The sequence below is a fragment of the Heterocephalus glaber genome, unplaced genomic scaffold (genome assembly GCF_053883595.1).
Source record: "Heterocephalus glaber isolate CG9 unplaced genomic scaffold, H.glaber_assembly_v1.0 deba00001428, whole genome shotgun sequence".
NCBI classification, from domain to species: Eukaryota; Metazoa; Chordata; class Mammalia; order Rodentia; family Bathyergidae; genus Heterocephalus; species Heterocephalus glaber.
Window position 1 is genome coordinate 4,553,097 of NW_028258293.1, and position 26,000 is coordinate 4,579,096.

At 41.9% G+C, this 26,000-nt stretch overlaps 1 protein-coding gene across 2 annotated transcripts in view; it reads right to left on the bottom strand.

Moving 5' to 3' along the window:
* Nucleotides 1–26,000, bottom strand: part of Mettl15 (methyltransferase 15, mitochondrial 12S rRNA N4-cytidine) — a 182,985-nt gene that overhangs the window by 57,258 nt on the left and 99,727 nt on the right. The gene's annotated exons all lie outside the window — the stretch shown is intronic.

Consider the following 26,000-nt stretch of genomic DNA (forward strand, 5'->3'; position numbering starts at 1 on the left):
ATACTATTCAGCCATAAAATGAATGAACACCTGTCATTGGAGACAACATGGATGGAACTGGGAATCTTTATGTTAGGGAAGGGAGCCAGGTGCAGGAATCCCGTCCTACACAACCTCACTCTCACGTGAGATCTGAAGAAGTCCATCTTGGTTGGAGAAGCTGAGAGCAGATGGCAGTGGCCAGTTCTGCAGGAGCTGCAGCTTGGGAAGGCTGATGATGGAGCACTGGATTAGTTAGCTTGGAGCAGGAAGTGCTGGCATACACAGTAAATGACAAGAGATAATAACAATGCACTGTGCACCTCAAAAAGCCAGAAGAAAGGAATTTGAAAGTTTTCACCATAAACAAATGATACATGTGTGAGGTCACAGACATTTGGCCTGATTTACATATTGTGCAGTGTATACGGGTATTGAAACATATTATCCCATTAACACGTATAAGTCTTTTGTTGTTATGTACCAGTTAAATAAATTTAATTAGAAAACAGAGATCATAGAAAAACAACATGTTAAATACATCCAACGCAAGCATTTTAGCATCCTGCGTGTTTCCTGTGACCTAGGACAGGGATGCTGTGCAGCTGTGCATTGAAGGAGGAAACTTGGACTGAAGCAGCTCTCGAACAAGCGATGTTCAGCTCTCAGCAGGAGCTGCGAAGTGAAGGGAGCATTCAGCATCCTCATAAAGGCAGACTGGAGGATCACCTCATAACAGTACTAATTCCCCTTTCCATACAAAGTGAGCAGCCACCTTTGGGGTTCTTCAGAAGCCTTAGGGCAGCTGGCATTCACTTTGGAAGGGAAATGAAGAAAGAAAATCGGGCAACACTCTCCTGATCTCATTCCTCGCTGTGAAGGTGGGTGGGCTTGGATTTCGACCGTGGCGGGGGATTCATTTTCAGGGCAATTACTTATGTTAGGCTGTGTAAGGGGAACTTGCAGCTCACAGGTAAATTTTTTCTCAAATTCTGATGGAGAAAGTGATTTTCAGATTCATTCACCAAATCCTTACTGAATATAGGCTGAGTCGGAGCTGTGCTCCCTGGAGGATCCTGAAGGTACAGGAAGATTAATAAAGCATGGCTTTCTGAGCTCGAGCTAAGAAGAAACACACACACAAATACATACTGCGGAAACAGCCTGGTGGGAGGTAGAATGACAGAGAAGTGAACAATTTGCCCTGTTTGTTTCTGAAACATATGAACACTAATACTAGCATGGGGAACCTAGAAATAATAAAATAGTAAAATCTTGGGTTTGGAAGGCAATGAAGAAATCGCTTACTGTAACTCAACTGATATTTGAATCTTTTTCCAATCCAACATGACTGCTACGCGTGGGGCTGGAGGGAAACACTGTGGAATCACCTCCTTTTCACCTCTTTGGGTTGGCAGGGTTCCCATCCTCAAGCTACAGGGATGGCGGAGACCACAACAGCCAACACTGGACAGGAGGGACTGCTCCGGAGTCTGTTAACCACCTGTCCTCGCCTCCAGGGGAGAGGACACAGTGTGTACTCGGACAGTGGCAGTGGGTTCTCTAGCAGCATCAAACCAGTGAGAGCCTTCGGGGATTCACAGGAGGATGTGGTCAGCTCGAGGCGCAATGCCGAGGGGCGGCCGGCAACTGAAACCACTCATCCATGATGAACAGAAAGAGCACATGGTCCTTGGAGAGGGAAGGTGTTTGGCTGCATGAACACCGTGGGGAGAGGGGAAAGAACTGCCTTGTGCACTGTTCTGGTCTTCCGGGGGATGCTGTGACGTATCTCAGAACTGTTCAGTGTAGGAGTGAAGTGGAATCACATCTGTGGTCCCCTGAACGCGGCCGAGAAACAAATGCTACTCGGCCTTAACCTGAGGCCACGCATCTCAGTCACCCAGCATGCGCTTGAACACTCCTGGGGAGTGCCAACGGCGGCGAGCGCTCTTGATGTGAAGTCAATCCTGGAACTACATAAAACCAAATCAAATCAGAGCCGAAAACAAAGAAGAAAGGCGACTGTCTTGCTGGACAGTTCTTTAGTTGGTGGGTGAGTCTCACGCAACGTGTGTCCCCAGTACTACTCCCTGTAAGACGGGTGGAAAGCCATCACCAAGGCAGCCTCGAGCTCCCCTAAGGGAACTGACTGGTTTCCTCTGTGCCTCCAATCTCTCTCTTCCAGGGGAACTCGAGGTTTCCGCCACACACTGTGGAAGGGACCGATCTTATCGTGACAGGTTACCTGTCAGGTTGGCCAGACTACAGTATCCGGTCCTCGAATCCAGCACTGATTCCCCTGTGAAGGCAGGCTGTAACTGTGGCTAACAGCTGCCATTAGCGGGCTTTAGGTAAAGGACAGTACCGTCAAGAACGCAGCTACCCCATCAGTTGAGAGGGCGAAAGAGCAAAAACTGAATTTTGCCAGGGGAAGAAGAAATCTGCCTCAAGACTTAGCATCAGCCTCTACCAGGAGTTCCAGCCCTGCAGCTTTCACACAGGCCCACCGTGGTCACGTCAGGAAGTCTCTAGGGACAAATTTCTTTACAAGTCAGAACATGGGGCTGGGGAGACAGCATAGTCGTGTAAGTGGTGTAGCTCAGGGGTCGCACTTGTCCAGCACGTGGGAGGCCACAGTTTCAATCCCCAGTACCTGCCCCCCCAAAAAATATTTTAAAGGGCCAGGGATGTAGCTCAGTGACACAGCACCTGCCTGGCAAGCGCAGGGTCCTGAGTTCGATCCCTAGTACCAAAACTAAAAGAAAGGAACAAGTTAAAATACAGATACACAGCATATGTACTACATACACATTTATTCTCCAGCACACCTATATAGTACACACACTCATCTGTGTATCTGTGCCCTGCCATTCTGCTTCTGGGGAATGCTGAGAATCCCAGCTCGAGGTAGACTTCTGATGAGCTAAGATACTCTGCACACAGCATTCCTGTGCTAGCTCTAATGTGTTCAGAGGTTGGCATGTGTCACAGGCCTGGCCAATGAGGGGCAAAAGGTATTTCTCAGGGATCTGGGGACAGAAGAGCCCTCTCTCTTCCACTGAGCTACGGGGGCTAAGAAGTTTCTTTGACCATCTCTGCCATGAAAGAAAACGGCCTTGGTTATTGCGACCAGGCCAGCAGATACCTTGTTTCACAGGACGGGGGCGGGCCGCAAGATGTGGCCACCTTAGAATGGAAAGTAGAGAGGAAGATTAATCAGGACATTGGATCCAGCTTCACAGAAAACCCAACTGTCCATAAGTTACTTTTGGTATTGAAGCCATTTTGAGCTGATTTTTCTTTTATTTACAACAGAAAACATCCCTACCATGACCATAATGCTCAAGGCTTACTCTTTCAACCACCTATTTCTTGTTTCTTCAGCCAGTCTCCACACTAAAGAGAACCTTTAACGTACTGATTTGCTCTTTTATGAATGGGTTCCAGTTTGCCTCTGTGCCTATGTCCCAATTCTATGACCATCACAGAATAAACTCTTGCCTCCTGCATTCTAGTTATTACATCGCCATAGCTTAAAATCAAGACAGCGTCAGCGTCCCTTGCACGCTGTTGACTTAGGCTGCACCTCATCCCCTCGTATTTTCCATGGCTCTCCAGCCCTGGCTGTTTCCTACCTGCATTCTGTGTGGGCCGTTCTGGCCATCTCTTCTGCTGTAAGTACAATCTCTACCCTATCCATTTGCTACAGCCCTTTGGGACTCCCCTATTACCTTCACTGCAGAGATCTTAGCATTGCAGCAGAGGCCTCCAATGCACCACTGCTGTCCACTCTTAATTCCGTAGGCACTACAGCTATTATTCTGCTTGTGACTAATATACTTGTAAAATAAATATGATTTTATAAGGGATGTCAGCATTCTTTGGTGTCCTCAAACTTAACTGGCGAATATACAATATTCATATGGTTTTGTGTTTGATTATGAGCAGATAATGAAACTGTAATCCTTGCGGTAGGTACCACACTCATCACAATGATGGCCAAACAGAAGAAGACCATAAAAAAGTGCAGGTATGTCGGACAGGCTTGTAGTCCTAGTGACCCAGAAGGCTGAGGCAAGAGGATCACAAGTTTATGTCAGCCCAGGGAACTGGAGAACTTTGAGATTTTGCCTCCAAAAAATAGTTTTAAAAAGGGGGGGACTTGGGGAATGTACCTTAGTGCAAGTAAACACTGGGTTCAATTTATAGTACTGGGAGGGAGGGAGAGAGGGCAAAGGAACCATGTTTAAAGGCTTAAGGCAGAGTTTTCTGAGGCTAGGTCAGCTCTGTTTCTAGAATCGGTTTTTTTTCTCAGAGGAAGGAAACACCCCGGAATTTGCTGCCCTGACTTCAGACCCTGGGGCATCATCTCACACGTTCGATTATGTTGAGGCTAATCTTCCTGAATAGCAAATTCCATGCCTACTTTCCTTTTTCGCTTCCTTCTTCTCTCCCTGCTTTCATCCTTTTCTTTTCTGTTTCCTTTTCTCCCTGCCCCTTTTCCTTCCTTCCTTCTTTCTTTTAAATTTTATTTTCAATAATTTTACAAAAGTATTTCACAGGTATTATAAAATAAGGAACAGAAAAGTACCAGTTGGGCAGGGATACAATGTTCACAAAAATAGCACCTTACAAAGACATTAAAACAAAACTACAAAGGTACCACTTGTTCAAGCCTTTATCCTCATCATTTGCCGTCCGCCTGTGCCCTACAGGATAGAAGCTCATGGTAACTGAGAATGGTTTCTACACCCAGCCCCAAGAAGAGCCAAGGGACGCAAGAGTGAATGCAAACAGCACCTCGGTGTGGCAGCCACTTCTGTTGCTCCACACAGCCTCGGTTACGGGTAGGGATGGGGACCGTGACGAACACAGTGAAGGCAGTGTGCATCTCAAGCGTTTCTCTACCGAGTGCACTAGTGGTCCCGATGCAAAAGCAGCAAGGGAAGGCCACCCTGACGCACAAGCATTACGTAAATGTCTGGTACGTCTTAGTGAGAGCAAGCCAAGGGCTTCAGTAACTGCCTCTCTCTTTACGGAAAGTGCTGTAAGGACACACGGCAAGGGAACATCCAGGACAGAGGAGTTCAGGCATACAGCACACAACATACCAGGCTCTGGCCGCACTTTTCCCAGGCTTTCCTCCGGTGTCTCATGATGATTATTTCTTTTCCTCTCTCAGCCAGCTCAAGTACAGTAGAAACACCTCAACAAGTTCCAGTCTGACCAAGTCAGACGCTGAACATGCTAATTATTTCATCCCTCAAGACTCCTATTCCTCATTTGTAGTATGAGGAAAACAGACAATTCCAACCTCACTGAGCTCTGATAAATACATTACTTAGTACATATAAGAATGCCAAGGCCCGGGAAGGCCCTCAATGAATGGGACCTCTCCTTGCTTCATCCTGCTTTTCTTTCCTTGGATACAATTCTGTTGCTGGGCTGCCAATGAAGAATGGGGAGCGACGGCAAGGGTTTCTGCGGCCCACCCATGGCAGGCCGTCCCAGCACTCTGGGACTACTCCCCGGGCTCCCTTAGGCGCCACTGTTACGCTGCATTTCCCTCCCACTGTACCATGCTCTTACGGCTGAGTTCTAAGATGTCCCCCAGAAGTTCCGTGTTCCAAAGTGGGGCTTTCAGAAGTGATGAACGCATAGGGGGGCTCTGCTCGTCCATGGGTCAGTCCAGTGATGAGCTGCTGCCAGGTGCTGTTGCTGTCAGGAGGAGCGAGGTCCCTGGCCGGGCCTCTGCTCACATTCCGTACATCCATCCCCTCTCTAAGCTCTTCGCCTCACAGCTCCCTTGACACCTGGCTTCCTCGCAGGAGGAAATGTTTACAGTCACAACCAAACATAGACCTAAGTATGTATTTTCAAAACCAAAACAATAATATTAAGACAAAATTACATTGGGAAAGATATTCAGAATACATTTTTGGAATAAGACAAGTCACAGTAAACACAGTAAAGTATATATTGGGGGGTCATATTGAGAAGAAAGAGAGTTGCAGTATTCCTTCAAACACTTTTAGCCTTTAGCATCCAGGGTGTGTTTGTTTTTAATTCTACAGAGTCCCAGTGTACCTTTTCCTCTGGCTACTTTTTAAGATTTTCTCTTTATAGTGGTTTTGTTGAGGTTTAGTCTGGTTTTCAAATTATTTTACTTAGTTCTATTTGTTTGGAGCTCATTATAAGCTTCTTGAGTCTTAACGTTTATAGTTCTCACCTAATTTGGGAAACACTATTGGCCATTATTTTCTCAAACATTTTTTCTTCCTCCTCCCTTGCTCCATCTCGGGGTTCATTCTAGGAATGTGAGACGACTCGGTATTGTCCCTAATAGCACTGAAGCTTCCTCCATTTCATTCCTTGTGCTTCGTTTTGGGCATAATTGCTATCTTTTCAAGTTCAGCGATATTCTGTAGTGCCTCGTCTGCCATCGATCTCACTCAGGCATGTCTGTTCCAGACAGTACGTTTGCCATCCCTAGGAGTTGCACTGTGTTCTTTTACAAAACCTTTCATTTGTCTCAGTCATATTTGAGTAAATTCATTAACAGAAAAAATTCTTCCTTTCACTCCTCTTTTTGTTCACATTTTCCTTTAATACTCTTGATTTTGGAAACATACTTGAGCATATTTATAAAATATTTCTCGTACTGATATATTAACTCCATCCTCTCTGTAATTTCTGGCCCTGGATGTCTGACGGACATTTTCCCTACTTTTTGTATGCCTAGGCATTAACTGATTGGCTCACAGATATTCTGGGACCTGTGTTGCCTGGTGCTAGACTCTGTATTGCTTTAAAAAGTGCTGGGCTTTATTCTAGGAAGCACTTAAGTTTCCTGTGGATCATTTTGGTCTTTTGAAGATGTTTTGAAAGTTAACTTTAATTCTTAAACCAGATGCTTCCCCCATGTATTATTTCTTCACGGCAAAAGTACTCAAAACCGTTTGTCTGGGCTCCCAAATACACAGTCTGTTATGGTCGTGTGCAGACACAGCCCAAGGCAGCAGTGCAGGGCCTCTCAGCTGCACCTAACAGCACAGTTTCAAAACCGAGCACAACCAATGGGACTGAAGCACAGTCATGCCCAAGACAGCGGCTTTCAACATCTTCCTCACGTGTGAAATAGACATGGAGCTGCTCGGAAACACGCGGTTAACAAGGTTGACATAGCAGACATATAAAAACCCACACTCCAAACCCACGAAACATATTTTAGCCACTAAATTTCAAAGACCTGATATCAAGAGACTGTATTTTCTAGTTCCAGTAGAATCTGACTAGAAGTCAATATCAAGAAAATAAACTAAAAAAGTCCAAACGTGGACTTTTGAAATGAAGAAATATGCTTCTACAATCATGGGTAAACAATCCAAAACAATGGAGATTAGAAAATATTTCATCTGAAAGACAACATATTAGAACTTGTGATATGCTGCTAACACCAGGCTTAGAGAACATCCCACATAGTTACATGTATATAGAGTGATACCTCACTTCATGAGCACTTTTGTTTGCAAACAACTTGGTTCGCAAACAGATGCTTTGGAAGAATTTTGGTTTTGTTTGCAGACCCCACATCAGGTGACAAACTCAGCCACAGCCACCTTCCCCAACCAAGCACAAACGCGGGCATCTCTTCCAAAATCACAGAGCACATCAAGTTCATGAACCGAGGTACCGCTGTGCTTGAAAAGAAGGTTGACAATGATCGATATATTTTTTATACATTTAAACAGTAGCAAATAAAACACCTAAAAAGGAAAATTATATACATATATGTATATGTGAGCGATCAAATTATTCAAATAGAAAAGGAATATACAACAAAAAGAAACGAAAACCCCACAAGAGTTTGTCCTTTGAAAACACTGAGAAAACTGATTTAACAACTTGTAAGGGTGATTAAGAAGAAAAGAGGGAATGCACAATTGCCAACTTGAGGGATGGAAAAAAATATGCCACCTCAGGCCATACAAGAAATTAAAAACATAATAGAAGAGCATTAATAACAACTTTCTATGAATAATTCTGAAACTTAAATGAAGTGAAAACATTCTCAGACAACTAGAACTTCCAAAACTGACACAAGAAGAAACAAAAATACAAATAGGCCTACAATCATTGAGATATTAAATCTGTAACTATGAAAACTTCCACAGAGAAAAAAATAAGGCCACATGGCATTACCATGTATTCTTCTCAATATTTAAGTAAGTTCAATATTGTGGAAACAAACACTAGTTTTACGAAAACTCTTCCAGAGAATAAAACAGAGGAACAAAACTCAAAAAAGACATAAGAAAGGAAAACTAAAGGCCCTGTCTCTAAAAACAACAAAAATTAACAACACACAGACAGACAGACCAAATCCAGCTACATCCACGCGAGATGATACTGCCAGGTTGGCATGGGATGGGCGAGAGCCTGCAGTGGAGAAGCATGTAGTACTTCCCATGCAACTTCCCGTGCCGCAGGAAGGAGGGGCCCATGGCTGCAGGAAGAGGCTTTGTCACTGCCTGACAAGAGGAGGACCTAGTACCACTGATTAAATATATCGTTTTTCACAATTTTAAAATACAAGGACTCTTTTGGTCTCAGTTTTAGGCCAATATCTTCAGTAGATACCTGACACAAAAAGAAATACGGAAGCAACATGTAGTTTTCTCAAATATGACACCTAGAGAAAGCTGCATTACTTTTGGGCCTCTCACAGGGAAGTGTATCTATTTTAATATTATGAAAGAGATTAGAAGATGAACAAAAAAGAATTTTGATGAGGAAATTTTCTTTGTACTGCTTTCTTAACTGTCTTAACATCTCACGCTACACTTTTTATATGATATTTAATCACTGAATGCTTGATTGCATGTAATTCTGACATAAAAAAACTTTTGACCTCTGTGCTTATATCCCACTGCCCCAACTCTTCCTCGTCACCTATACAGGCCGGTTCTATTTCAATGGGTGATGAGGATTTCTTCAAACAGAGACCATAGAGCTCACTAATGACTCATGCGGCTCTTAACACATGCTACATTGTAATGATATTTATCTTCCATATACATCTGGAGCTAACATAAAATTTTAAGGTCCCATGAATGATGTCATACACATTTTTTGTTATTATCTTCAGCATTCAAAAGATTGCAAACACTTAATAAACATTTTTTATTATAAACATGGTGATTTTGAAAATTCTCAAAAAGTGTTCAAAAGATGCAAACAGTCAGGAATACAACATTTTTTTTTTCACCATGTAGTTGAATGTAATCAAAGTGCTAAAGGAATAATGTAAGATACAAAGTGTACTAATATGTGCTATGTTGGAACAAATAATGTATATCCCATAAGTTTAACTGCATGTAATTGTTCCAAGGGCCTAGTTTTTGACAGCTATCATTCCCATTTCTAAGAATTATGAGAAGCTCTATAGGCACACCTTATAATTTCAGTCAAAAGTTTAGAAGAGTTGATGTGTTGTAAATTTTTGTAGCGATATCTTGTCACCTACAATATCTCAGAAAATCAAATATAACCAAAAAAAAAAATGAGAGCATGTTCTACTTAACAAAGCAAATACAATACACAATTCACATCTGTCAAAGCCAGGGAATTCAGTTAGGGTTGATTTATACAGCAATGCTTTACTTTGAAGAATGGTATTACAATCACAGAATTATTTAAAGAAAATTCTTCTAGAGTATCCTTTATTTTCCCTTCTGAGACGCTTTTTCCACTAAAGTGTACATTTTGTTTCATAGGTAGAAAGATTTATGTACAGTCTGATTTCTTTGGATAATAATTATCAGACAGTAATTGTAAAATGTCTGTCCAAGTGTTCCTATGAGTTTTAATATGTCTTGCTCCTTTATGTTTGACAACATCGGTCCCTTCACCCTACCCTCTCGCCCGATTTTCTAGAAAGCTTGGTGCGATCACTGGAGGCAGAGGGGATGCTCTCTCAGTGGGAGCTGCCCAGGGGCGTGGTGGGGCAGCCTTGCAGGGGCGTCTGGGTGTGCTGAAGGCGTGGCCTGGGCTTCTGTATCCGGACTCCTGGGCCCTTTCTCTCTGCTCTGCTCTGCTGCTCGGCTCCGTGAACTAAGCTACGACCTTGGGATGGGCGAGATGTTTCACAATGGAGCAGGCCAACTGTGCACTGAATCCACTGAACTGCGAGCCAAACTGCACCTCTCCTGCTGTAAGCTGTGGGTGTCACCACTGTGTCCCAGCGATGGGAAGCTGACCAACACACCAGCAATTAGCTCAGAGTGACAGCCCACGAAGTCTGGAGTTCAGATCTTAAAATTAACGTACATTTTATCTACTCTATGTCCATATTCTTTTTCATAGAAAATAATGGGTTTTTGTTGACAAATCAAATGGATGCTCGAGAAAGACACACTGTTTCCTCCCTAGTCTTGCAGCTCAGGGGCAATGCTGCAGAACAGCGCTGAGAACACTAAACTGGTGCCCAGAGAAGAGAGCGAGCAGCTTTTCTCTGGGTGGTGGTTCTCCTTAGCCCCCAAACTCACGGTGTTTGTTACACAATACGACAAGATTATGGCAAGCACTTACTGGTTTTATTCTAAGGAATGAAAATAAGCCTTTCTGACCTCCAGAAAAAAGTTCGTTAAAACTTAAAATTGGTAGTGTGAGTTTTAGTAGATTTTCATTTTTTTAAGTTCAGTGGGAGTAAGAAAAATTCATTCCCTGTGTAAATGAAAAGTAATTAGCTGGGTGTGTTGCAGAAGAAAATCTCTTCATCACGCTGTCTTCCTGGGGCCTCTCTGAAGGAGCTCACCTGGACCCTGCAGTGCTCAGCTTTATTCCCGAGACTGCTGCATCTCTTTCCTCTTTTTAAAGTCAGACGCAAGTGGAGTGAGCATGAAATCACCTCCCATGCCAAGCATGAATTTAGTTTACCTAGGACTTAATTGTCATGATTTTGCAAAAGGCTGACTGGTGACTCCATTCAAACCTGGAAGTGCAAGGTAAGGATTACCCGTAGGACCTCACTCTCTTTTTGTCAAGTTAATTTTGTCTGATACCTTATTGCTCTATTGTCTATGAGATTCATCATCAAAATAGACTTCACGAGCCGCCTGCTGTGCAAGCTCAAGGTCCCGAGTTCGATCACTGGTACCAAAAAAAAAAAATCATGAAATATGTTTAGACATGGCCCCATGAGCTGAAATTTGCACCTTTAATTCGCTTAGTAATATTAATAAAGTGTTCAAATAATAAGACAGATTTTAATGAGTTGATGATTGTGACAATCAAGTAAATTACATTATTGAAGATTACTAAGTTCAGGTATAAAATATATTCTCACTCAGTATGCCTCTATATGGGAAATATAAAATAAATTATCCAAACTCCAGAGGCTTTCAATGGTTCTAAGTGTATAAAAATAATACCAGTGATTGGCCATGATAGATTTAGCCAACTTCTTATAATTTCTTAATTCAACTCTTGTATTACATTGCACGAATTAAGGCCAGCTGATAGTAGGGTAAATAAATAATTGATTTTATCTAAGACTACATTTTCTTTCAGGGAATCCCGTAGGAAGTTTCCACATAATTCCACATATTTATACATAACACAGTCAGAAAAGTAAAAGCAGTAAATCATCTGTGTTTGTAAGTTTAAATTTTGAAACAACATTCTGTTTACAGATAGATGTTTTTGAGATTTTTAAGAAAATCAGTAAACCAGTCCACTGCTGACACTTTCTAAACACTTCTCAGTCTCGGGTACAATGTCTCAGATCCTGAAGTAACAAAGACATACTGCCCACAATCAGGAATGCTAAGATGCAACTTTATGACTCACCTAATGTATCCACTGGGCCAATCGCAGTATGACTTGCATCACTATTCTACAATATACACATTTTAGCCTCATTACAATTACAGAAAATTGGGCTGGGAGGAGATTTTTTGCCCCTACCTTTCCATCAGATTACCTTGCTTATTAACAGGGAACAGAAAAAGTGCTCAATATTTGATAATGAAGGAACAAAACAGCTGCTCAAAGTCACAGAGCTATCAGTGGTAAGGCTAAGAATTAAACTCCGGTAAGTTAATTCCAAGACCGGAATGTCAAAGTATTACTAGGATAGCACTGGAGGGTGTTCCCACCTCTGTGAAAGACTGATTCAACACCTTCTCAATATAGGACTTCTTGAGCTATGTACACAGCTTTCTAAAGGGTGGGAGCATACTAGGAGAGAGTCTGCATCGCTCTGGTTTTAGCATCTCCTTGGGGCCAGAGGGGACGTAGCATCCACGTTACCAATGGGCATGGTTCGGACACTGTAGGTTTATGACACAGTCATCCGCCTGATGGCAAACCGAATTGTGTGCTGGAGGACAGGCACAGTCTCAATATCAGTCTTAAATTAGAATTAACCAGGTTAGCTGCTTCTTGGCAACAAAGGTTTCCTAAAAGAACCACATACCTCAACTTTAAAACATAACCATAAAACCTGAAATAATGTCATTCTGCAACCAGTACTGAAGTAAATTCAAGTACTAAAATGAATTCTTGAAGAATGAGAGGTTTATTTTGGCTCATATTTTCGTCCACAGCTGGCTGGCCCCAATGCCGATGAAGAGAAGCTGCTTCTATCACAGGGGCCAGGACAGAGTGAGCAGGGAACGGCTTAGGGGAGACCCCCCCCCCGGCCCCGTTCCAGGCCATGCCTCCAGTGACCGCCTCTCACTGCAGGCCAGGCTTCCAGAGAGCAAGTCAGCTATGGGGCCCCCTGCCCGCCTGCCTATGAGGGAGCACACGAGGCTGGGGGACATTTAAACATAAGCCACAGCATGAGCTTTACGATAAATACTAACGCTCGTGTTTACACAACCTTAACAGCAATTACTTATTGAAGGGCTATTTACAGGCTCTCTGGGCTGACTGCCTCAATGTCCACAAATGCATGTGACTTTGAACAAATCATTTCTATCGTCAGCCCTGTTGAAGAACACAATCTGAGCTGGACTGAAACCAGTCTCTGAAATAAGAGCAAGTTCACAGTCCATGATTTTGGGATACTAACAAAAAGCAAATATTTATTAAATCCTTATCATGTGTCAGGCCCTGTTTTAAGCATTTTCCCTGTATTAAAGTGTGTAATCTTCAAAAATACTGCATCTTGGGCCGGGGATTTAGCTCAGTGGTTTCGCCGCCTACTGCGCAGGTGCAAGGACCCGAGTTCGATCCCCGGTACAAAAAAAAAAATACTGCATCATACTCTTAAGTGAAATAAAAAGGACACACATGTGTAAATACCAAATAGTGTCTCTAGTGTGAGAAACTGAAAGTGCAAATAAGGAGTAAAAGGTATAATAGATAATGTGAAATAGAAAGAAAAGGGGCAAAGGGGAAGGGGAAGTGGGAGGGGTAGGGGAAGGAAAGAAGGGAATGGGATTAATATGAGAAAATGGAAAAATGGAAACAAAGTCTTTGTAAATAGGGAAGGGTGGAGGGGTTGAAGGGAGGGCAGGGGAAGGGGGAAAAATAAGAACCAAAAGAGATTATGTAAAGGTGCAAATTTCCAATGATGAATGTCATTATATTGTATACCTAAAATGTACCAATGAAATAAAATTTAAAAAAAAGACATTTAAAATACTTCAGAAGTAGGGTGTGCACCCTCATTTCACAAGCAGGGAAGCTAGCGAAGGGGGTGCAGCGATTTCTTGAAGGTTACACTGGAGGAAGCGCTAATCCTGGCAGCCTGTCCTCACGCCTGTGCTGCCATCACATGCCATGCTGCACTGCCCTGCAGTTAGGGGTGACCACGCCCAGCAGCACAAATGACAGCCAGCCCTGAAGTTACCAGCGTGTGTTAGGCACTGGGCTAAGGGCTTTCTGTTTGTTGCATTTCACTTGTTCCTTACAAAAACAATCTTGGAGGCAGTTTTCACTACAACTATTTTACACATCAGGACTTGGAATGCTGGACTAACTGGTCTATCACGGGTGGTAGCAGAATGACCTTCTAACTGTGGCTGCTATGTCTTCAACACCTCTCCTGTTAACTACTGTGTAATACGATGCTCTATGAGAAACACACTACTTCTGGAGTTGAAACTCATCCTCCACGTTCTGTACTAAAAGACTTGATGATGGGGGACATCTTTTCAGGAGGGAAAGATAGGGATGGAAGAATTGGGACTTGCTAAAAGGGTTACCAATATGGCGTTCTACTATTATATTTATACGTAATTTTCATTGGCTTCAGTTGGTCATTCTACATTGTATATATATTTCAAAATAACATGAACAGGAAATATATATATATTTCTTTGTCAACTAAAAGTAGATAATATGTTGAAATATAAAAATGTACAGATATGAAAAATAATTATCAGATGTCTTCTGATTTAAAAATGATATAGGAATGTGAATTTTTTTAAGAGAAAACAATTCAATAATTTGTGAAAATTCCTTAGTGGACAAGGGATTAAAATAATAGTAACACTGTTGAATTTAAAGGATCATCCTGGAATTTGAAAGAATTTTACCCCTTTAAATGCAAGTTCTTTTCTTAGCTGAAATAATCAAGTTATTTTGCAAACACGGGTGTGGCAATGTTTTTGTGTAGGGTTTTAAGAGCATCTAAATTACGAGATAAAAATCTGAAACCCTTTCCTCCACTTGATTCCAAATGACAGTCCCATCAGATCCAATCTGAAATGCACTGGCAGAGATCAGCATAGGAGCTGGCAGAGCCTGGCTCTGGAGTGGGGCACTTCGCACTCCACAGCACTCTCAGTGCCTTCGGGAGGGCAGGAGGGATCGACACGCCAGGCAGGAGGACAATCTGTCCGTGACCGATTAAACTGCATCTGTACAAAAGAGAATTGCCTCTATCACTTCCACGAATCTCCTGCTGATGGTGAAGAAATACAATGCTTAGGAGTCCTCCTGAAGTAACAGTACCAGCAATAATACAAACAAACATGGCAGCACGAGGCAGCTAGTCCACATCCACATCCACATCCACAGAAAAAACAACAACAATAATAAGCAGTTAGTTCCCTTGCAGAAAATACAAATCAGGCTTGAAGTTAAGAACAAAACTGTAACACGCAACTGTTGGAATGAAACTTAAAAGGCTCTATATGTATAATGTCAAAAATATAAATACAAATATTTAAATACATAACATTCTTCAGGGTACAAAGTATGTTCATATTATACAGGCAACGTGTATATATATTTGTGTATTATGTATAATTTCTTAGTTCTAAGGGGGAGAGAAATTGGTCAAAATCAGTCATAAAATTTTAAACATGTTTCTGCAAAAAAACAGCAGTGCCAAGGGGTAATGCATTGCTAATGGTTTCCAGTAGAATAAATAGCTACTCTGACGTCAAAACTTTGTTACACTCCAATAACTGGCTCACTTGGGGTTTCAGGTACAGCAAGTTACATGTCAGTTTTAAATAAAGTTATAAAAATAGAATGCCTGGTGAACCATATTGTCACTGTGCAACCTGATATGATATGATTTATATCCAATAAAACATTAACAAGGGTGATAGATTATACCAAAATAGTATCTGGTGGGAAGGATACCCAGCTTCTTCAGTTTCAAATAAAATCGTCATATTTTCCACTGTCCTGTCCTAAAGTGGTATACCACTGAGTTATACATTGCTAGCATTGTGTCAATTTAGAAATATTTACATAACTCAAAGAAAAAGTGTTCTTACACTGCTAAAGCACCCTCAGTAGATACGCTGATAGTAATAATATTCTAAGTGGGGGTATGGAGTGGTAAGGAATGGCATGTCTATAGAGTGTAAAAGATGGTTCTTATGTTAGATCATATAGGAATATCAGTTATTTTTGGCAAAGATATTGACATATAGACATTTAAAATCAAAACAGAAATTGTGTCACCTTATCCTAGAAAATAGACTTGAAATTTAAGTTGAAAACCTCTCAATGATGTGCTCTAATTGCATGTTATATTAATAATGAATGACAGAGTCAGTTTCATTAAAGAGGGTGCAAAAGAGATCATATAAGGCTTATACAATCCATGAAACGGAATGTCCAACCAGAATGACAGCAATTTCTCTATGCTGGTCTCTTGCTTTAGACTGTGTAGAGGACATATTTGTGCAGGAGAAGGTGGAAAATAAAACTATTTCAGCAACAATATTTCTTTAATATTAAAACCAGACTACATATACATATTTCATTTACTAATGAAGACAGCAACTTCTATGTAGTATTTAAATTATAGCATTATTCCATTATCATCTCATACAAAAATAGAAAATATTTTATACGTACATGTAGACATTTATATAAAAGTATTTTAACTACAAAATAAGAAGGTGATCCATGCCTATACCTATCATTCCACTCCTCTGTTTTCACCCACTTTGCATAAGCAAGTGCAGGAGTGGGAGGCTCAGACACGCAAGCCCAGCAAGCTGAAGCAGGGGTCCCACTCCCTGACCAACACAAGGCGGTCTGGAGTGCAGCAGGGCACACAGAGTCTCCGGAAGCACCCCCCATGTGCTGGGAACTGTTCCAGACTCCTGACTTCTCTCTCAGCAAACGAAAGGCTGGTTTTATGGGGCAGATATTCTAATAGGGATGGCAGATAACAATAAACACTATAAAGAAGCAAATCATATAGTTTAATAAATAATAACCAGTATCAAAAAATACAAAGTAACACAAAGTAGAGAAGCATCAGCAAGAAGCACTGGTGTTATCATTCATGCAGGGAGGTCAGGAGACTTCACTGAGAGGGCACTGGTGGAAGGAAGAGGCCAGGGAGAGGGAGGAGCATCAGCAAAAGAAGCAGGCAGCACCATGGCCTTAGTCCAGGGCGCCTGACAATGTGGAAGTACAGCAAGGCCACCAGGATGGTGTACAACCATGTGTTGTGTAAGCAAAGAAAATGGACAGCAAGAAGGGAAGGAAAGGCAAAAATGAGTCTGTAACTGATCGATAGATAGACAGATAGGTAGCTAACACTATAGATAGATAGATATATACACAATGAAGGCTATTTAAAATTATTTTCCTTAAATCTGATGAGGTCTTTCAAAAATTAAGCCTGTTAGTAATTACTCTACTCAAGAAAGGTCCATAAACACTGCACATCCATTACGTTTCAGAAGCTATGCAAGACATTATCCATGGACAGAGGAGGACATGGCACTTTATGATTACAGGTGTTTCAAACTGCAGAGATACAATTTCAATTGCAATGAAGTTTTTAAAAAGTTATACAAATTTAACTGATTTCCTCCATGAGGTTAGTCTTTATCCACCTTGAATTTGTATTTCATCAACATTATCCATGCCTGTAAGTCCAAAAGGCAGAAGGCATGGCAACAAAACAAACCTTAGAGAGTCCCAGTTTTTATTATTGTGTGTAACATGACAGAACTCGATAGAACTAATAAGTTCTATCACATGTAAAATGAATCTGCATCTCTTCCCATCGTAATAATGAGAGGCTGAAATAATTACTAATTATTTTCAGAGGACAGGAAGACCACCTGTTACTGTGCTCTATGGATCGCATAGCACATACACATTCAGTGCAGAGCACACTGTAAAAGACATGCTGACTCAGAAGTCAGTGAGGGAACGCATCTAGAAGTCATGTTTTAAGAGGTTAGAAGGAGAAGGAAGTAGAAATAACCTAAGAAAAACTCAGACGTAAGAATTGAAGTTCTCAGGAACATTGAAAATATGAAGGTTGGGATACAGGTCAGTGGGAGAGCACTTGCCTATCATGGGTGAAGCCCTGCTTTAGGCTCTAGCGCTGCCAAAAAAAAAAAAAAAGTAAAATTAAAATTTTAAGATCTATAAGAAATTTTACAACAATTTCCATTTCGTTGATACAGTGATGAAACTGCATGTGTGGATGACCAGGAATAATTTGATCTGGTAACTGTCCTCCTCCAGGACCCTCTCATGGTAGCAAGAATACAGTCCTGAATGATGAAGGAACTGACAGTGCTCAGCAAGGACGAGCAGCTGGGGGCTGCCGTACACACACAGGCTGGCAGGCTGCCCGGGCTGGTGCAGGGACATGTGCTATGCCTCGATATGCATAACACGTTGTCTACCCTAAGAACGTAACAAGAGTAGGATCCAATAACTCTGCTGACCTAAGAAGCTTATAATTTCACTATCTCATTCCTGGGAATGTTACCTCTGTGAGGCCAAACATAATACTTTATCCCCCTTGAGGAGCTATGGCATCTTTCGTATCTCAGTACTCAGATGCTGACTTCCGTTGGCAGACTGTGGGCTGCCCAAGCACAGTACGTTCATCCATTCACTCCTCTGTGTGCGGCAGTACGATGGACAGTCAAGGGTTTGCATTGCTTCTGCTCTCCTACTATCTGCCTCTCTTAGGCGGGCATCTAATAGGCAGAGCGGTGTGGTGTTTTAGGGATACATAGAGCAGGCCGCCTTGGTTTAGATTCAGGCTCTGCTATTGATTTCTGTGACTTAAGCAAGTTACTGAACTTCTTTGACTCAGTTTCTTCTTCTATAAAAATAGAAATAGTGACGGCAACCTATGTGTTCGGTTCATTATGAAGATTAAATGACACCTGTAGAGCGCTGAGAATATCGACCAGGCATAGTGTGCAGGCAGTGAAGAGCAGCTGTTATCATTATTATCTATTCACACGTTGATGTTAGGGTCTTCAATGTATAGGACCAAAAAAAAAGTGCAGTCTTTCTCAGTGATCTAGGAGGTGGGTCCCTGAAAGTCTCACGAGAGGTTTGTGAAGGTCTTTAGGCATATCTTCTAATATGTCTGTGCACTCACACATAACATCTGTCTGTCTGTCTGTGTACTCTCTGTCTAACCATCCATCCACGCACTCACCCTCAGAAGGCCATACTCTCTGAGACAGAACACAGCATCGAAGGAGATTACAGGTCTCCAGGTCTCTCAGGGGAACTCTGTTCTCCCTTATACAGCACCAACAAGGCAGGGCTGCTTCACCTGTTTCTGATGGGTTCATAAACATCCCTTGAAAGCTCACTTAAAGGCTATGAAGAACGTAAGGCTCTGAGGAATTAGGTTGTCATCTGGTGATGTTTCGTGGGCTCCTCTGCTAACTCCAGTAGCATCCGCTCTGTGGTTCCACTTTCCATTCTTTCAGCTACCCATGGTCAACTGCCGCCTAAGATATTATACGGAAAATTCCAGAAATGAACAATGTGTAGGTTTTGAGCTGTGTGCTACAGGGTGCGCTGTCCTTCTCCATCCCAGTAGGGGGGGTCACTGCTATCCAGCACACCCACCCTTCGCCTCCCCTTGGTGGCTGCCTTGTTACGGGATCGACTGTCAGCGTGTCACAGTGTTCCGGCAACCAGAAGCAAACGAGCAGTGATGTCGGCAATGTGGACAGGGCGAAGAGAAACTGTAAGTGCTTCCTTCGTTAAAAGGGTAAGGGCTCTCTGCTTAGCATGGGGAAGAGAGCATACGTGAGATGACAATGCCGTGTGGCTCGCCTCAGTTCTTCTTGTCACACAGACACCATCATCTCACCTCCTTACAAAGGGTGAGTAGAATTCAAGAAGATATTTTGAGAGGGAGGGGAGATCACATTCATGAAACCATTTTACAGCACAGTGTTGCAACTGTCCTATTTTATTATTAGTTACTGCTTTTAATCTCTCGCCTTCCCGATTTACAAGTTAACCTTTATTGCAGTTATGTGTGCACAGAAACAACAGTGTATACAGGGTGTGCTGCCATCGGCGGCCTCCCGGGGCTCCTGGACGGTATCCCGGGGGAAGCGGGTAACACGGCCGGGCTGCATCATTCGCACCCTAAAAGCTGCATTCACTGAGGCTTGTGGGAGCAATGGATAAAGCAGCTCAGGGATAGGATGTGGGCCTTCAGTCACAGTAGGACACACTCCTTCCACCTAGTAATCACAAGGCTTGTGGTGGCAGACAGCAGGCTTCTCAAGTTGGTTCACTGCTCAGATTTGGGAGGAAATACACTTAATTGTAACAGTGTAATAGTGCAATAACATTTTTGACTTCTGCTTCTAGAAGACACACAGAAATATGATGTGAGCTGTAGACAATGTCCTCTAAAGTGGAACAGTTATCCTAGTTACGGCTGGCAATATGTAAAATTTGTCTTTTACATGATGAGTTTTGTTTTGGTAGATTTATTCATTCAGTTAGAAAAAAAGGTCTAGGTTAGTTAAAACTTACTATAGCTCAGTTTTGTAGAATGACAATAAAAATATCAGGAATTCCAAGTTTCACTGAATCCTCAGACTTCACATATCTATCATGAAACTGTGAAATAACCTGTTTAGGGCTGGGGATCTAGCTCAGTGGTGCTGCTGCCTGCCTCACAAGTGCAAGGTCCCAAGTTCGATCCTTGGTACCAGAAAAAAGAAAGGAAGGAAGGAAGGAGGGAAGGAAAGAAAGAAATTTCTTGTTTTGATTATGGACTCCAAATAATTGCACAACGTATGTTCTCATAATCTAGGGTCCCTGAAATTCTATATGTTAACAAAAATCTTATTAGTTTTGCTTAGAAAATATTTTCATGTGTGCAATACTTCAGTTTCCCCTTCAGATCCATGGGTCTGCTCCACTGTAGTGGCTGAGAGGCAGGTGTTTGCTGTCTTTTGTTTGATCTGGGAATCAATGCTTGCTGATCACTTTCCAAATGCCAAGCGACAGAGACAAAAGATAAATACAACAAATCTGTGCATATAGGGGCTTATAATTGTGTGTGTGTGTGTGTGTGTGTGTGTGTGTGTGTGTTGGGAGGTAGATAAGAAACATTTAAACACACACAAAATAGGGTAGTTCCAGGTACTGGCCAAGGTTGTTAAGAACATAAAGCAGTAGGACAGTGATGGCTAATGAAATGAAGAAAGAGGTTCCTTCAGCTACGACGTGGAAAGAAAGAATGACCTTCCACAGACAGTTCACATGTTGGAGCCCAAATAATAAGCAGGATGGAGAAGGATGGTCTAAGAGAATACAACAGCAGGAGCTGAGTACCTGGCTCGGAGCACAGATCTCTACGTCCCCTGTACAGAAAGGACTATTGAGTACAACACTGTAAGCAAGCAGTTTGGAGGAGGAGGAGGAGGTCGGGAATGGACAAGTAAAAGCCAACTGACAGAGACAGAAAAGTCAGAAGGCTTGTGCACTGCACCTGGGCGGTGGCAGCCTCACTAAATTCGTAACGGGATGCACAGCAAGAGACAGTACATAGGGATACACGCTGGGGCGGTTAAAAAGTGTATCAGGGAAAAGGAGTCAGGGATGACATTTTGGTTTGGGGCACAGGCAACTGGATGCCTACTACTGAAACAGGAAAGACTGGAGGATTTGGGGAAGAGGAGAGCACTTTGGCTTGGGGCATGTTAACTGGCTAATGTGACTAACCTTGCATTGGGCAGGGGAAAGATCAGGGTAGAGATACGAATTCTATAGCCAGCCCTGATGAGGTGGCTTCCGGAGCCATGGCATCAGATTTTGAAAGAGTGCAGAGAGAGAAAAGGGAGAGACTCCCAAACTAGAGGTCCAATGCAGGAGGAGGAGCCAGAAATTCGGAGTTCATGCAGAATGCCAGGGATGGGTCAGGGAAGCCTAGAAAGCCCTGCATCAAGAAGGAAAAGAATTTGGTTCAGTAGAGAGGTGAAGAACAAAACCCAACCGGAGTGGCTTAAGGAGTGATAGGAACGAAGGCCCGTCGGAAGTGGATGTGGATGATTGTGTCAAACCAAAGCGAGGCAGCAAAGGAATGCAAGGCCAAAGAGGACCCTGACACTACGACATGAGGGGAGACTGTTCACTGACAAGTGGGCTCCCATACAGCGGGAAAGCCTGACAGTGCAAGGAGGGGAAAATTTCAGGAGCAGACTCTTCTAGAAGGAAAAATGGGCGGGCATGCAGTGCTTAAGAGGTGAGGCTTACTTTATAAATGAGATACTTCCTGCATAAGGCTCCGAGTTCAGGCCCCAGAACCAGGGCAGGGGCTCTTCACAGAGGATGGCTACAGATACAGGTAAGCCAGGTAAGCCTATAGAGCTGAGACCACTCCCATTTTATTACATCTTGCTTTATCTGTGAGCTAGGTAAGAGATAAAGTCATTGGCTGAGAGAAATAAAGAGGGAAAAGGAGTCAGAGACTTAAGGAAAACTAAGTGTGAAATCCCATCTGGAATGAAGTGGGAATTTGAATGCCAGTAATAAATTAATGACAATTTCCTTATTGGTTAAAACTGCAGTCCTGCCCTCACCCCAGCTACAGCCCTATTTACTCCCCTCCGGACATTCTGCTCTCTGTGGCAGTATTGCTGATACATAGTGCTGAGTATTTTGGTAGGTGGGTTTGATAACACTTGGGAGGGTTGCCAGGTAACAGGTAGAGGGAGAATGGAAATCAAGGTATTTACAAAGTTCCTCACAGTGGATTACAGCAAAAGACAAGTAAAGATCCACAGCGGGTGATAGAGTGGGGAAAATGATAGCCTTATAGAAGCTGAACGCTAACTAGAGAGTGGAAGTTCGTAAGAAGCTCCCATATACGTACCGTAGGAGTGCGTGTGGGGAGCAGCTAGAAGGACAGGATATGAGGGGCAAGGAGCGAAATGTTTAAAACTGAAACTTTAGACCATATGATCATGTGTGTGCATGACTGAGGAGGGACAGAAGAAAACTTCACTGGAGTTACAGAAGCCAAGGAATGTAAAGAAGAGGGTGTTGAGTGAGATTCAGGATGGAGACTGGCTAGTGACAGCGTTGTAGCGATGATTTCTGGAGCAACAGGTACCTAGTATGTGGGGAAGATCTAGGGCTTTGTGAGTTATTGCAAGGCAGACAGGAAGGAAGGGAGGGAGAGGGGGCGGGAAGAGAAGAGAAATAAGGGTACTATTTCTGCATAGCGCAGGAATCTCAGAGCCCTGCAGTAAAGATCCTTTACATGAAAACCTGATGGTCTATCTAACCGAGAATAAAACCGATTTTGATAGACTCAGGAGTTTGGACTGACTTAAAAGTCTCAGTCAACCCAAAGCTAGAGTCTTTATTAATTCTAAAATGAACTACTGAGTGGGTTTATTCACGAAGTGTCAAGCGAAAGTCTAGCCAACTTAGTAACTGGTGACTAGACCAAACCGGGAGTACACCCAATCATCTCTCCACTGGAGAACAGTGTCGACGGTGGGGTGGTGAGGGCAAGGGTGACAGGAAGGGAGGAAGCCCGCCATCTCTGAAGCTGCTCGACTACCCCGCTGGGTAGCTGGCATGCCAGGATAAGGAGAGCTGAGAAGCAAACAGGAAGTCGGAGAGCCACCGAGGCTCGAGGCTCGGAGAAGAGGATGCATTTCATTAGCTGCCTGAGAGAAAGCTTTGTTTAAAAAATGAAAGCAAACTACAGATCTGATGGTGCCGATTCGGAATCGCCCTTTCCCAAAAATACCTGTGGAAATCCCTGAAATCCATGACATATATATATAGCCGCAAATAAAGCAAATAGGAGAGGAAAGTGAAGAGCTGAAACTGACAAGGTGGCTGACCTGGTATATTTTACTAGTAATGAAGAAATAACAATGTTTTGAATGTTATCGACAAGTCAGAGGTCGGTGATAACAAAAGGGAAGAAGCCTTCTCTAGCAGGTGAAAAACAGAATTGAAGATCATTTTTCTGGACAAAGAAAGCCAACCAGCACAAGTTTGCTCAGACCTTTCACTGTATAAGTTTGCTGAATCAGCCAGAAAGTTTCATAGTTAGGCTTCTCTTTCCCTACCTTTCTGAAAAACAAATGAATAAAACAAACACTGTAGGAGAAATATCATCCTTAAGACAGAGAGCTAATTGCTAAGGTATTGCTTGGTATACCAAATTAGTGTAACATCACACTACGTTATTGTTCTAATAGAGAAAGAAAGCTAAATTATGCAACCTAATGTGCATAATGAAGAGCATTACCTATTTAATGAAGAAATGACTTGACCATTAATAAACACTCCTAGTGCGCTAACAACTCCAAAGCAAGGAGGAAATACTCAGATTTAAGAGGCCTAAAGTTTTCCATCACAGAAGATAAAACCCTATTTAGGAGATGATATATTTACATATATAATATACTACCGGCTTGAGTTAGAATAAAGGTATTTCAATTTTTAGCTAAATACTACAAGGCATGTGGTAGCAGTAACAATAATCACCATCATTATCTTAACTACAATTTGTGAGTGTGAACTATGGTGACTGTGAATCGTAAACTTCACAAATTAAAGAGCCAAGTGAAGGCCAAGAAACATCATCCCAGAAAGACAAGAGCCAGACTTCGTGCATAGCTGGGCACAGTTCATTTTCCTAACAGTCATAGTAGGAAAGCCTGTAACTTCCTCAGATGGAAAATCAGAAATGGAGCAAAATTTGCTCTAGACTAAAGGCTACATTGCTCCTTTCTAAAAATGCTTAAAAGCGAAGGCTCCAAAGTACTGAACTATTTGCAAGTAGTTTAAGTAGTTTCTGGAACAAAATCCAAAAGATATATATGAATAAAAAAAATCAGAAAATATAACAAGGTAAAATTCACAATGGAGTATTCATCAATACTCCAAGGATGGAAAAAGAGATTACAAATTTATGGCCCAGAATGAGGACAGAAATTAATGTGCAGAAAGAGGCCCAGAGGTAGTAAAGATGGCAGAATTAGTTTGCATAGACACGTTAAAAACACATTATAACTATGTAGCACATGCACAACAGAGTAAACAGTGACTATTTCAATCAAAGATATGTAAGCTGTTAGATAAAATGTCAAATTTCTAAAGGTGACAATTGCAATGTTGAAGATAAAAAATTCCCAGGATGAGATTAACTAAAGCTAGACAATAAGAAAAAATAGTGAACTTGACATAGCAATAAAAATATTCAAAATAGAATATATGCATGGCAAATAAAGACTCAAAATAAATAAAACATTAATGAATAGTAGAACAATGTCAAGAAACCTAATACATACAGTAACGGAGAACCTGAAGGAAAGGACAGAAAATATATTTGAATAAATTACAGCTGCAGGCTATAAACTCACATAGATCTTAGCATAGGAGACAGAAAACTATACCAAGCCTCAATTATTTATAATCACATGGCTTAAAACCAGTGATAGAGAAAACCTTAAAAGGATACAGAAAAACGATCCCTATGTACAGAGGAACAAATTTAAAATAACAAAATACTTCTTGTCAGAAATAATGCCAGTGGAGAAACACGTTGGAAGTAGAACAGGGAAAAACGACTGTCAACCTAGAATTCCATATTCGGTGAAAATACCTTTCACAAGATATCAGAAAACAAAGATGTGGTCCGGGGATTTAGCTCAAGGATTGCACCATACCAAAGATCAAAAGGCTTCTTCAGCAAATGAGCTGAGAGGAGAAATCATTAAAGGAAGTGAACTGGGCAGGAAAGTAATCACCCAAGGTGGAAATCTAATCTGCACTAGAAATAAAGAGCACCAGATATGCTAAGTGTGTAAGTAAACTTATAGGACACTTTCCTCTTATTTTAAAAATCTTTTGAAAGCCTACTGTAGAAACAAAATAATAATGTGTGTTGGGTTTATGTAAAATATATAACAATATATAAAAAAAATATAGTGGTGTAAGTTTTACACTATAAACATTACTTTCATGTAGACTATGATAAATTAAAAATGTGTACTTACCACTAAAGGTAAGAAATAAACAGTAATAAGAAATAAGCCAAAAGGGAGAAAATACAATCATACAAAAAAATCTTAATTCAAAAGAAGGGAGCAAAAGAAAAATAAGGAAAGATAGGGCCGAGGATGTAGCTCAGTGGTTTCACCGCCTCCTGTGTAAGCACAAGGACCTGAGTTCGATCCCCAGTACCAAAAAAAAATAAATAAATAAGGTAAGATGCAAAGATTGTACCAACAGAAAACAAATAACAAAAATGAACATTTAAA